The sequence below is a fragment of the Heterodontus francisci genome, chromosome 37 (genome assembly GCF_036365525.1).
Source record: "Heterodontus francisci isolate sHetFra1 chromosome 37, sHetFra1.hap1, whole genome shotgun sequence".
Lineage (NCBI taxonomy): Eukaryota > Metazoa > Chordata > Chondrichthyes > Heterodontiformes > Heterodontidae > Heterodontus > Heterodontus francisci.
Genome location: NC_090407.1, coordinates 7,044,148 through 7,058,183, shown reverse-complemented (window position 1 = coordinate 7,058,183; position 14,036 = coordinate 7,044,148). Strand labels below are relative to the sequence as shown.

Sequence of the window (14,036 nt, the reverse complement as noted above, 5' to 3'; positions counted from 1 at the left end):
AGGAACATGCAGCTGCAGTTCCCTCCAAACAGGAGCACTGACCGGTTGTTTGGAGTTTGATCCCATTTATAAACAGCAACAGGAAAAGCTGGAAGTAAACGGCAAGTCTGTGAGCAGCTATGAAGAGAAAAGATGAGTTAACATTTCGGGTGTCGCCCTTTGCCAGAAAATTCTGTCCACACCTGACGTTTTAAACCAATTCTCTCACCAGATTCTGACTGACCAGCTTTGTATACCTGCCGCAGTTTTCTGTTTTGGTTTTCAATATCCAGCATTTCCAGTTTTTTTTTTTTTCCTTTTTATTTCGACTTTTTAAATAACATCATTAGAATTTTCTTTTATGTAGCTAACAAACTCCAAGTTCTTTTACAAACACAAGAAGCAAATTGGTCAAATTACAACATTTATCTTAGGAAACTAACTGCACAGGGTCGAAGTGAGCTGTTGTGAATTATACCAATGAAGGTATGCAGTTTGTCTTGGAATAGTATTTATGTCCTTTTGATGACGTTTCAAGTTTTGGATGTAGCTATGTTAACCATGTTCTCTTTTTTTAAATTTTAAATAGAGACTCAGAAAATGCCAGTACAATCATGAAGCTGTTTCAGTAGAAAGTCAGATGGATGATGATGAAATCCGGGGATTCTATAATTCGTGTTTACTTCTGATACAATAAGGTTTGTGCCTGTTTCAGTAGAGCTATGGGTATTAGGCTTCCTTCAATAACCACAAGCCTGTAGAGTACTATTTGTTACTGTGCATTTGTGATAGTCTCTAACTATATCGAAAGGCTGGGATAGTCAGAATTGCATATACCTTGAACTTGGAGTGCTGTATTGTGAATTATTGTCTGATAGTTCCAGTAGGATTGTATGTAACTCCTCTGTTGTTGTGAAACTTCCCCTCTTGGTAGTTTTTCATCACTCTACCATTGGCGGCCGTGCCTTCAGCTGCTGAGGACCTAAGCTCTGGAATTCCTTCCCTAACTTTCTTCCTTTTAAGATGCTCCTTAAAACCTACCTCTTTGACCAAGCTTTTGATCACCTTATAATATTTCCGTATGTTCTTCGGTGTCAAATATTGTTTCATTACATTCCTGTGAAGAGCCTTGGGATGTTTTAGAACCATAAGAGAATTTAGGCACAGAAGGAGGCCATTCAGCCCATTGTGTCTGCACGGCTGAAAAACCTAGCCGCCGAATCTAATCCCGCTTTCCAGCACCCGGTCCATAGCCTTGCAGGTTACAGCACTTCAGGTGCATGTCCAGGTACCTTTTAAAAGAATTGAGGGTTTCTGCCTCCACCACCATTCCTGGCAGTGAATTCCAGACACCCACCACCCTCTGGGTGAAAAGGTTTTTCCTCGTGTCCCCTCTACCCTGCTACCAATCACCTTAAATCTGTGACCCCTAGTAATTGACCTCTCTGCTAGGGGAAACAGGTCCTTCCTGTCTACTCTATCTAGGCCCCTCATAATTTTGTACACCTCAATTAAGTCACTCCTCAGCCTCCTCTGTTCTAAGGAAAACAACCCAAGCCTATCCAATCTTTCCTCATAGCTGCAACTTTCAAGCCCTGGCAACATTCTTGTAAATCTCCTCTGTACTCTCTCCAGAGCAATTATGTCCTTTCTGAATGTGGTGACCAGAACTGTACACAATATTCCAACTGTGGCTGAACCAATGTTTTATACAGTTCCAGCATTACATCCCTGCTTTTGTATTCTACACCTCGGCCAATAAAGGAAAGCATTCCATATGCCTTCTTCACCACTCTTTCTACCTGTCCTGCCACCTTCAGGGACCTGTGGACATGCACACCAAGGTCTCTCACTTCTTCTACCCCTCTCAATAGCCTCCTGTTTATTGTGCATTCCCTCATTTTATTTGCCCTCCCTAAAAGCATTACCTCACACTTAACTGGATTGAATTAATTTGCCACTTTTCCACCCACTCAACCAAACCATTGACTATCCAAAGGGCTATCCTTTTCACTTTCAACTACATGGCCAATTTTTGTGTCATCAGAAAATGTCCTAATCATGCCTCCCACATTTAAGTCCAAATCATTAATATATGCCACAAACAGCAAGGGACCCAACAGTGAGCCCTGTGGAATACCACTGGAAACAGCTTTCCATTCAGAAAAGCATACGTCGACTATCACCCTTGTTTCCTGTCCCTGAGCCAAATCTGGATCCAACCTGCCATATTGCCCTGTATCCCATGGGCATTCATTTTACTGATCCCAGTCTGCCATGTGGAACCTTGTCAAATGCCTTACTAAAGTCCATGTAGATCACATCCATTGCATTACCCTCATCAATCCTTCTTGTTACTTCCTCAAAAAACTCAACTAAGTTAGTAAGATACACCCTTCCCTTAACAAATCCACGCTGACTATCCCTGATTAATCCGTGCCTTTCTAAGTGGAAGTTTGTCCTGTCCCTCAGAATAGATTCTAATAATTTATCCACCATCGAGGTCAGACTGACCAGCCTATAATTATTTGGCCTGAAACTCTCACCCTTTTTAAACAATGGTACAACATTCAGTGGTCTCCTGTAACTAGTGAGGATTTGAAGATGATCCTCAGCACATCCGCTATTTCCTCCTTGGCTTCCTTTAACAACCTGGGATGTAATCCATCCGGCCCTGGCAATTTATCCACTTTCAAGGATGTCAGACCCTCTCGTACTTGCTCTCTCATTTTGCTTATTGTATCTAATACTTCACGCTCCTCTGTTAAACTACAATGTCTACATCAACCCTCTCCTTTGTGAAGACAGAGACAAAAAACTCATTTAAGAACCCTGCCCACATCATCTGCATCCACGTGCAAGTTCCCCTGTACATCTCTGATAGGCCCTACCCTTTCCTTAGTTATCCTCTTGCTCTTAATGTACTGATAAAACATTTTCGGGTTTTCCTTGATTTTACCTGCCAATAATTTTTCATGTCCTCTCTTTGCTTTTCTAATTTCCTTTTTTACTTCACCCCTGTACTTTCTATACTCCTCTAGGCTTTCCAAAGTATTAACATTTTTGTGATCGTCATAAGCTTTCTTTTTCTGCTTCAACGTACCCTGTAAGCCTCCAGATAACCAGGGGGCTCTAGATTTGGCAGTACCACCCTTTATCTTTTGGGGACATGTCTACACTGTGCCTGTAGTATCTCGCTTTTGAATGACTCCCACTGGTTTGCCACTGATTTTCCTTCAAGTAGCTGTATCCAGTCCACTTTCGTCAGGTCACCTCTCAGTTTCTTAAAATTTGCCTTCCCCCAATTTAGTACCTTTACTCCTGTTTTATCTTTGTTCTTTTCCATGATTATGCTAAAACTAACTGTATTGTGGACACTATCTCCAAAATGGTCACCCACTGTTACTTCATCCACTTGCCCAGCTTCATTACCGACGACTAAATCTAGAATTGTGCCCCCTTTCATTGGGCTTGTTATGGGCTGGCTAAAAAAGTTCTCTTGAACACAGTTCAGGAATTTTGTCCCTTTACTATGTGAAGGTGCTACATATATGCAAGCTGTTGTTTTACTGGTAATATTGGTGTGATGACCTTTCACTCTCTCAAGTGTTTACATTTAAGCTTTTTGGTGGTTGGTTAGTCATTCTAATAAATCACAAAATTCTAAGCTTCCATTGAAACAGAAAATTCCAGAAGTACATGCCAGTTTAGTCAGCCTCCAGAGAAGAGGGAAAAAACATGGATTAAGGCTTCAGGTGTAGACTGAATGCTCCGACGAGGGGTGACAACTTGAACCATTAACCCACCTTTTCTCATCACAGAGGCTGATAGACTTGCTGTCCTTCCAGCATTTCCTGTTGCTGTTTCGGGGGGGAAAAAAGGGATTGTTCCCCTGACATTGCGGTCACAGCTCCTGTTCTGAGAGTGAACAGGCAGAGGAAGCTGCAGTTCCACGTCTGGCAGCTGAATCCCATTCCTGGGCACCAGCATATTACAGATACGACCATGATGGTTCTTAAGCATGTCTGTGTTTAACCTTGAAGCAGGAGGGATGGGTGGTCAAATATGGGGCCTCTGGTAAAACACAGCGTAGTGCAGAAAAACTGCATGCAATTGCTGGATCAGTTTCATTTAAGCCTAGTATATTGTGATCTGATTTGCTTTATAACTAAGGCAATGTGTAAATATTCAACAAGCCTGTTTCCTCATGTGTTTACCATACATTTTGTGTGTTAATGTATCGGGAGTGTGGTGCTTATGGGGGTGCTCGGGACCGAAAGAATTCTTCTGTGTATAACTGAAAGTTTAAGAAGAAATCTGAGGATGGTTGTACATTCATTTTTTTTTCAATACCATTCTTTTAATTGTTGAATAAATAGGAATTGCGTGCTGTTAACATAATGATTGCAGTGAATAAATAACTTGTTAATTGTCATAGAGTCTGATTTTCCCAGTTATAACTTCTGCTTTTTGTTCAAAGAATTTGAAAACTTCTTGCTTTATGTGGGCTATGTTTGTTTTTCGTATTTTGATATTGGATCATATATAAGTTGTAATATCCATGTGTCACCGGTAAGTGTTGCTAATTCCTTTAAATATGATCATATTGATGCACAGTAGTGGATTCAGAAGCTCTGACATCATTCAAGAGACAGTTAGATGAGGGGAGAGTTTCTCAGGAATGATGAGTCTGATGAATGATCTTTTTAACTTGCACTTAATCTTGTGATCTTTGTTCTGATACATTTATATAACAATCAGGACAGAGAAAAGGCCATTCAGCCCACTGAAATTCATCTCTCAACTTTTCCAACTTTCCCATGGTAGTACCAAGACTTAATTTAAGCATTCCCACCATTGATATTTCTATTAGCCCACCTGGTAGAGAAGTTTTTTTCAAAAACAAATGCAAAATACTGTGGAGGCTGGAAATTTGAAATCGAAACAGAAGATGCTGGAAATGCTCAGCAGGTCAGGCAGCATCTATGGAGAGAGAAACGGTTAATGTTTCAGGTTGGTGACCTATCATCAGAACATTTAAAAAACACTTCATGTCCTCTGCTCCTGTGTCTGGCTTAATTTGAGCTAATCAAGGTTTATCATTTTAATATTTTGTAATTTGTATCATCTCATGTGCTGTCGGTAGTATGAAGTTGTTCAGTATTTGTGAAAGTTGGTTCCAGAGCAAACTTTATACAAGCTTTGTTAGAATTAGAATTAGAACATTACAGCGCAGTACAGGCCCTTTGGCCCTCGATGTTGCGCCGACCTGTGAAACCATCTGACCTGCACTATTCCATTTTCATCCATATGTCTATCCAATGACCACTTAAATACCCTTAAAGTTGGCGAGTCTACTACTGTTGCAGGCAGGGCGTTCCACGCCCCTACTACTCTCTGAGTAAAGAAACTACCTCTGACATCTGTCCTATATCTATCACCCCTCAACTTAAAGCTATGTCCCCTTGTGTTTGCCATCACCATCCGAGGAAAAAGACTCTCACTATCCACCCTATCCAACCCTCTGATTATCTTATATGTCTCTATTAAGTCACCTCTCCTCCTCCTCTCCAACGAAAACAACCTCAAGTCCCTCAGCCTTTCCTCATAAGACCTTCCCTCCATACCAGGCAACATCCTCGTAAATCTCCTCTGCACCCTTTCCATAGCTTCCACATCCTTCCTATAATGCGGTGACCAGAACTGCACGCAATACTCCAGGTGCGGTCTCGCCAGAGTTTTGTACAGCTGCAGCATGACCTCGTGGCTCCGAAACTCGATCCCCCTACTAATAAAAGCTAACACACCATATGCCTTCTTAACAGCCCTATTAACCTGGGTAGCAACCTTCAGGGATTTATGTACCTGGACACCAAGATCTCTCTGCTCATCTACACTACCAAGAATCTTCCCATTAGCCCAGTACTCTGCATTCCTGTTACTCCTTCCAAAGTGAATCACCTCGCACTTTTCCGCATTAAACTCCATTTGCCATCTCTCAGCCCAGCTCTGCAGCCTATCTATGTCCCTCTGTACCCTACAACATCCTTCGGCACTATCCACAACTCCACCGACCTTAGTGTCATCCGCAAATTTACTAACCCACCCTTCTACCCCCTCATCCAGGTCATTTATTAAAATGACAAACAGCAGTGGCCCCAAAACAGATCCTTGCGGTACACCACTAGTAACTAAACTCCAGGATGAACATTTGCCATCAACCACCACCCTCTGTCTTCTTTCAGCTAGCCAATTTCTGATCCAAAGCTCTAAATCACCTTCAACCCCATACTTCCGTATTTTCTGCAATAGCCTACCGTGGGGAACCTTATCAAACGCCTTATTGAAATCCATATACACCACATCCACTGCTTTACCCTCATCCACCTGTTTGGTCACCTTCTCGAAAAACTCAATAAGGTTTGTGAGGCACGACCTACCCGTCACAAAACCGTGCTGACTATCTCTAATGAACTTATTCTTTTCAAGATGATTATAAATCCTGTCTCTTATAACCTTTTCCAACATTTTACCCACAACCGAAGTAAGGCTCACAGGTCTATAATTACCAGGGCTGTCTCTACTCCCCTTCTTGAACAAGGGGACAACATTTGCTATCCTCCAGTCTTCCGGCACTATTCCTGTCGACAATGACGACATAAAGATCAAGGACAAAGGCTCTGCAATCTCCTCCCTGGCTTCCCAGAGAATCCTAGGATAAATCCCATCTGGCCCAGGGGACTTATCTATTTTCACACTTTCCAAAATTGCTAACACCTCCTCCTTGTGAACCTCAATCCCATCTAGCCTAGTAGTCTGTATCTCAGTATTCTCCTCGACAACATTTTCTTTCTCTACTGTAAATACTGACGCAAAATATTCACTTAACACTTCCCCTACCTCCTCTGATTCCATACAGAACTTCCCACTACTATCCTTGATTGGCCCTAATCTAACTCTAGTCATTTTTTTATTCCTGATATACCTACAGAAAGCCTTAGGGTTTTCCCTGATCCTATCCGCCAATGACTTCTCGTGTCCTCTCCTTGCTCTTCTTGGCTCTCCCTTTAGATCCTTCCTGGCTAGCTTGTAACTCTCAAGCGCCCTAACTGAGCCTTCACGTCTCATCCTAACATAAGCCGCCTTCTTCCTCTTGACAAGCGCTTCAACTTCTTTAGTAAACCACGGCTCCCTTGCTCGACAACTTCCTCCCTGCCTCACAGGTACATACTTATCAAGGACACGCAGTAGCTGCTCCCTGAATAAGCTCCACATTTCGATTGTTCCCATCCCCTGCAGTTTCCTTCTCCATCTTACGCATCCTAAATCTTGCCTAATCGCATCATAATTTCCTTTCCCCCAACTATAATTTTTGCCCTGCGGTATATACCTGTCCCTGCCCATCGCTAAGGTAAACCTAACCGAATTGTGATCACTATCACCAAAGTGCTCACCTACATCTAAATCTTTACGTGTAGGAGATTTCAATTTCGAAATGTTTTTGTTGAGTATGGTGCATGTAGTGTTCACACAGAGATCTAGGCCCAACTATGGATGGTCCTTCTGTACTGGATCCTTTTTAAAAACCCTCATTCTTCAGGAGCTACACCAAGCACATCCTTACAAACCCATCCAGATATCTGTGCTCCTCCAATTGTGGCCTTTTGAAAATCACCAATTTTAATCGCTCTGCCATTGATGACCACGCTTTCAGTTGCCAAGGCTCAAAGCTCTGGAATTTCCTCCCGAAATCTCTCTGCTTCACTAGCTCTATTTCCTCCTCCTAAGACACTTCTTAAAACCTGCCACTTTGACCAAGCTTTGGGTCATCTGCTCTAATACCTCCTGATGAGGCTCAAGGTCAAATTTTGTTTGATCACGGCCTGTGAAGCACCTTAGGATGGTTTATTATGTGAAAGGTTCTATATAAATATCATGCTGTAGTTGTAATGAGGGTATGTCGAGAGGTTGTCCTGAACTGTTTGGTAAACAACATGCAGTTTATCATTCAGAGTGCCTTGGATAAAGTGGGGTTGTTCAGTGTCTTTTTCATAGCCTTGGATCAAGTGCTTCCGTTCCCTCCCCCACTGGCTTTAATTGGACAGGAAACCTACCTCCAGATCAAATTTAGTGCTTCCCCACACGAAAATGTTAACTTTAATCAGTTTCCCACCGGAGGTGTGTTTCTGATCTGAAAACAAACGCGGCTCGTGTTTCCTGCCTCCAGGGCGAAAATTCGGCCCACAAACTTTGTTTATAATTTAGAAAGCGTGAATTCAAAAAAGGTGAGTAATGAATTAAAACAAATGGATTGGAGGAGATAGTTTGTCAACATTTCAGTCGAAGATAAATGGAACAACTTTAAAGGAATAATGCCGGGCTTGCAGCACATGTACATACTAAAATTTTAATTCAGTCGAGATTATTCAAGATTGAGATTAGTCTAAAACTGATCCTTTTCCCTTGCGAAACACTTCTGGCCGTTCAGTAAATTGCGTTCAGGTAGCGGACATGTTTTAGTTGGCCGCTGCTTCAGAGAGTGACTGGAGCTGCTGCAGCCAATAGTGACATACTTCTGTTAAAAGTGAATGTGACAGTTTAAACCTGTTGTTGTTATTTCAGGTTTGCAGCTGCACATACCCTGGTGGTTTTCTTCTCTTTTATATATATGTTTGCTTTGCTGGTAGCAGCTTGTTTGATCTGCAGTTAAAAGACTGCAATGAAAAAGTTTGTGCAACAAAAATAATTGTGACGAGTTCGTAAACCAAAGCGTTATGATAGAATTCTTCATTAAGATGGAGAGTGAAGTACTTGAATCCGAAACTAAGGTCCTGAATCTAAATAAAGGAAACTACAAAGGTATGAGGCGCGAGTTGGCTATGGTAGATTGGGGAACTTTACTAAAAGGGTTGACGGTGGATAGGCAATGGATAATTTTGAAGAAGGTGTGCATGAATTACAACAATTATTCATTCCTGTCTGGCGCAAAAAATAAACCAGAAAGGTGGCTCAACCGTGGCTTACAAAAGAAATTAGGGATAGTATTAGATCCAAAGAGGAGGCATATAAAATTGTCAGAAAAAGCAGCAAGTCTGAGGATTGGGAGCAGTTTAGAATTCAGCAAATGAGGACAATGAGGTTGATTAAGCGGGGGAAAATAGAGTATGAGAGTAAACTTGCGGGGAACATAAAAACTGACTGTAAAAGCTTTTATAAATATATAAAGAGAAAAAGTTTAATGAAGACAAATGTAGGTCCCTTACAGTCGGAAGTGGGGGAAATTATAATGGGGAACAAAGAAATGGCAGAACAATTAAACACATACTTTGGTTCTGTCTTCACAAAGGAGGACACAAATAACCTCACAGAAGTGTTAGGGAATCAACGGTCTAATGAGAGGAAGGAACTGAAGGAAATCAGTATTAGTAAAAAAAAAAATAGTGCTAGGGAAATTAATGGGGTTAAAGGCTGACAAATCCCCAGGGCCTGATAATCTACATCCCAGAGTACTAAAGGAAGTGGCCCTGGAAATAGTGGATGCATTGGTGGTCATCTTCCAAAATTCTGTAGACTCTCGAGCAGTTCCTACAGATTGGAGGGTGGCAAATGTAACCCCACTGTTTAAAAAAGGGAGAGAAAAAACTGGGAACTACAGACCGGTTGGCCTTACATCAGTAGTGGGGAAAATGCTAGAGTCTATTATAACGGAGGTGATAGCAGAACACCTTGAAAGCATAAACAGGATTGGGCAAAGTTAGCATGGGTTTACGAAAGGGAAATCATGCTTACTAAATCTACTGGAGTTTTTTGAGGATGTAACTAGTAGAATAGATAAGGGAGAACCAGTGGATGTGATGTATTTGGATTTTCAGAAGGCTTTTGATAAGGTCCCACATAAGAGATTAGTGTGCAAAATTAAAACACATGGGATTGGGGGTAATATACTGGCATGGATTGAGAATTGGTTGACAGGAAACAGAGAGTAGGAATAAACGGGTCTTTTTCCGGGTGGTAGGCAGTGACTAGTGGGGTACCGCAGGAATCAGTGCTTGGGCCCCAGCTATTCACAATATATATTAATGACTTGGGTGAGGGAACGAAATGTAACATTTCCAAGTTTGCAGACAGCACAAAGCTGGGTGGGAGTGTGAGCTGTGAGGAGGATGCAGAGAAGCTCCAGTGTGATTTGGACAAGTTGGGTGAGTGGGCAAATGCATGGCAAATGCAGTATAATGTGGATAAATGTGAGGTTATCCACTTTGGTTGTAAAAACAGAAAGGCAGATTATTATCTGAATGGTGATAGATTGGGAAAGGGGGAGGTGCAACAACACCTAGGTGTCCTTGTACACCAGTCGCTGAAAGCAAGCATTCAGGTGCAGCAAGCAGTTAGGAAGGTGAATGGTATGTTGGCCTTCATTGCAAGAGGATTTGAGTACAGGAGCAAGGATGTCTTACTGTAGTTATACAGGGCCTTGGTGAGACCACATCTGGAGTATTGTGTGTAGTTTTGGTCTCCTTATCTGAGGAAGGATGTTCTTGCCATGGAGGGAGTGCAAATAAGATTTACTAGGCTGATTCCTGGGATGGCAGGATTGATGTATGAGGAGAGATTGGGTCGACTAGGCCTATATTCACTCGAGTTTAGAAGAATGAGAGGGGATCTCATAGAAACCTATAAAATTCCAACAGGACTAGACAGACTAGATGTAGGGAGGATGTTCCTAATGGTTGGGGAGTCCAGAACCAGGGGTCACAGTCTCAGGGTACGGGGTATGCCATTTAGAACCGAGATGAGTAATGTCTTCACTCAGAGGGTGGTAAACCTGTGGAATTCTCTACCACAGAAGGCAGTGGAGGCCAAGTCATTAAATATATTCAAGAAGGAGATAGATATATTTCTTAATGCCAAAGGGATCAAGGGATATGGGGAGAAAGAGGGAACAGGGTACTGAATTAGACGATCGGCCATGATCTTTTTTAAATGGCGGAACAGGCCCGAAGGGCTGAATGGCCTACTCCTGCTCCTGTTTTCTATGTTTTTACTGTTATAAAGCGTGAGTGTTGCTACTGTCAAGAGATTAGTAACTCAATTCAGTAATCTTGAATTAATTGCCACTTACGGGCTGCCTCCTGCCACCGCTGTTATTTTACCAGTGGTGGTCTGTCACTTTGAAACCTGGGAAGGCCCCCCCAGTTAGACCTGGCAGCCTCCTTGCACCCTCCAAAAGCCCAATGACTGGCCTGCGGAGAAAGGGGTGGCATTTATTGTATTGCCTCTGGGCCGACTGTAGAGGGGTGAGTAACCATCTCTTTAAGGGATCCCCTTGTTCCGTAGGATCCATCTACACACCTTATGTGTTGGAGTGAAGATTTGAGGCAGCTTGGACTGATGGAGGATGAAGGAATCGTGGCCGCTGCCAGGAAAGCGAGCACACATCTGGTGGAAGCTCTTGTTGTGGTCGCAGACCAGTTGAACGTTGAGGGAGTGGAAGCCCTTCCTGCTGATAATTCTGAGTGGGCAGTTGCTGGGTGTCTTGGTGGCCACATGGTGCAATCGTTGATGCCCTGCACCTGGGGAATCCAGTGGTGGAGCTGAAAACCAATGCATGGTTGCGTCTGTCATAAATGAATGTGCTGTCTAGCTCTGGCAAAGAGGTCATCAGTGACCAGTGAGAGGTGGTGGTGCGCTGCCGTTTGCCGGATGCTGGAAGGAGCCGGAAGCAAAGAAGTTTAATGCCACAGTGACTTTGATGGCCTCTGGCAGGGCATGATGAGCAATGCTGGAGGGTATGAGGTCTTCCATGACTGGGGCAAAGATGTCTTTGACCAACTGCCTGGAGAGTCACAGTCTTCTGTGGCACTGGGGCTCAGTCATCACCAGGTGACTCTGTCTTCAGTGGTAGATCTTGTGTAGAGGGTATGCCTCCAGGGTCTTCCTGCCCCTCTTTCCTCTCCCGTGCTGCTTGAGGCTCTGCCTTTCCTGTGTCCTTGGCAGCCTTGCCCCTGCTCGCCTACCCCTGCAATGCCAGGTGGGGAAGGGGATGACAACCCCAGACAGTGGTGAGTGCCCACTCTCCCTGCCACTGCACAGCACCAAGGGCAGCTCCTTACCAAATGCCAAGTCCCCATTTGCCCCGCTGACCCTCTTATGGGGCCAGGAAGGAGAGGGGGGCTGCCAGCCTTGACTTGCTCCCTGCTGTTTACCTGTGTCCTCTTCAGCTGATCAGAAACTGACAGCTCCTGAAGTCGGTGAGCCCCTTTAAATATTCCACCCACTCCCTCCAACAAACTCTTAATGTGCTTTTTAACTGATTTAATTGGCCTCAATTGGGAGGAGAGTGGGTTTCCTGCCCTCCCAATGCACTGGTAAACATTCCGGTGCTGGGAACAGCATCCTGAAAATGACACACTGGCCGGAACTGGTATTTTTGGCCCCACCTCTGCCTCCGTTCCCAACATTGGGGGCCTGGAACCTTGCCCTATTTGTCAGCTGTGACTCAGTGGGTAGCACTCTCACCTCTGAGTCAGAAGGTCGTGGGTTCAAGTCCCACTCCAGGGGCAGACTTCCACTCCTGCTCTCGGAGCGGACTGGGGGAGTGTAAGATTGAATGGGGGTGGGGGGGGGGGTGGTGCCTATCCTGTTGCCTACACATCCTGCTGCAATTTTACCAGTGGCGGGAGGTAGCAAAGGGCCCGCCCTCCCCATGCCAATTAATTGCCAATTAAGGGCTGCCTCCCGCCACTGCTGCTGGTTTACCAGTGACAGTCTGTCACTTTGCCACCTGGGACAGCCACCCAGTTAACCTCGCGGCCTCTTTGCAGCTGGGGGTGTAGGGGGACCTCCCCTGCTCGGGTACCCTGTGGCACAAAACTACCCTGCTGGAACACCCCCATTCCCCTCGCTGGGGTCCAGACGATTGTCCCCAGCGAGGCCCCACATACCTACCTCTATTCTGGGGCCTCTTCCATCTTGTCAGTCCTGGCTAGTCTTAGTCCCAGCAGTGGCTACCGTTCCTGGTGGGACTGAGAAGCTACCGGCTTGCTGATTGGCTGGCAGCACCTGGAGGCGGGATTTCCTGCCTCGGAGGGGCAGAAGTCCCTCCCGAAGCCAATTAAGGGCCTGGGCCACACCAGGCCTGGCAGAGGTGGGCTCACCCCTGGCTTTTTTTGCTGGTGGGCAGGGCCTCCACCACAAGGTAAAATTCTGACCCAGGACTTGAACTCAAAAATCAAGGCTGACACATACAGTGCAGTGCTGAGGGAGTGCTGCACTGTTGGAAGTGCCGTCTTTTGGATGAAACGTTAAACCGAAGTCCTCACGTCCAGCTAAAAGATCCCATGGCACAATTTTGAAGAAGAGCAGGGGAGTTCTCCCCGGTGTCCTGGCCAATAATTATCCCTCAATCAACATCACGAAAACAGATTATCTGGTCATCACTACTTTGCTATTGGTGGGAGCTTGCTGTGCACAAATTGACTGCCAGATTTCCTACATTACAACAGTGACTACACTTCAAAAGTACTTCATTGGTTGTAAAACACTTTGAGACATCCAGTGGTCATGAAAGGCGCTATATAAATGCAAGTCTTTTTCTCAAGGTGGCTGGTCTTGTAGCTGGGTTCAACTGTTGCACAACACGTGTGATTAACATAGTCAGGGACAGATATTCAACATTGGGGGGATTTCTATGGAGGCAACCTGGGTCTTCCCCGTCAGCTGGAGAGCTGGTGAGAGACCGACATTGCCTCTTTTGGGGAAGGTCCGTCGTATGCCAAGCCCAGGCCACCGGTGGGTCTTTCCCAGGATCAGGACTTCAGGGGTGGGAGGTCCCGCCCACCGAGAGCTGCTGGCCAATCAGAGGCAAGCAGCTCTTTTGCTCGGCAGTGCCACTGGGGAGGCGTTGGCTGCTGACGGCACGGCGCCCACCAGAGGTCCGGGATCACAGAGCGACCCAGGCCAGAGGTAAGTGATGGCGGGAGGGGTTTCACGGGGTGGGGGTTGCAGGGGAGGGGAAGTGTAGGGGGGTTAGCAGCAAAGGGCAGGGGTTGGTTGTA

The 14,036-nt window shown here is 44.8% G+C and overlaps 1 protein-coding gene across 5 annotated transcripts in view; it reads left to right on the top strand.

Moving 5' to 3' along the window:
• The window catches only part of pik3cd (phosphatidylinositol-4,5-bisphosphate 3-kinase, catalytic subunit delta), a 214,981-nt gene that overhangs the window by 59,687 nt on the left and 141,258 nt on the right, over nt 1–14,036 (top strand). For all 5 annotated transcript variants that reach the window (XM_068016969.1, XM_068016966.1, XM_068016968.1 and 2 more), the window contains one exon: nt 569–677. The gene's annotated coding sequence lies outside the window, so the exon portion shown is untranslated. The remainder of the gene's footprint in view (nt 1–568; nt 678–14,036) is intronic.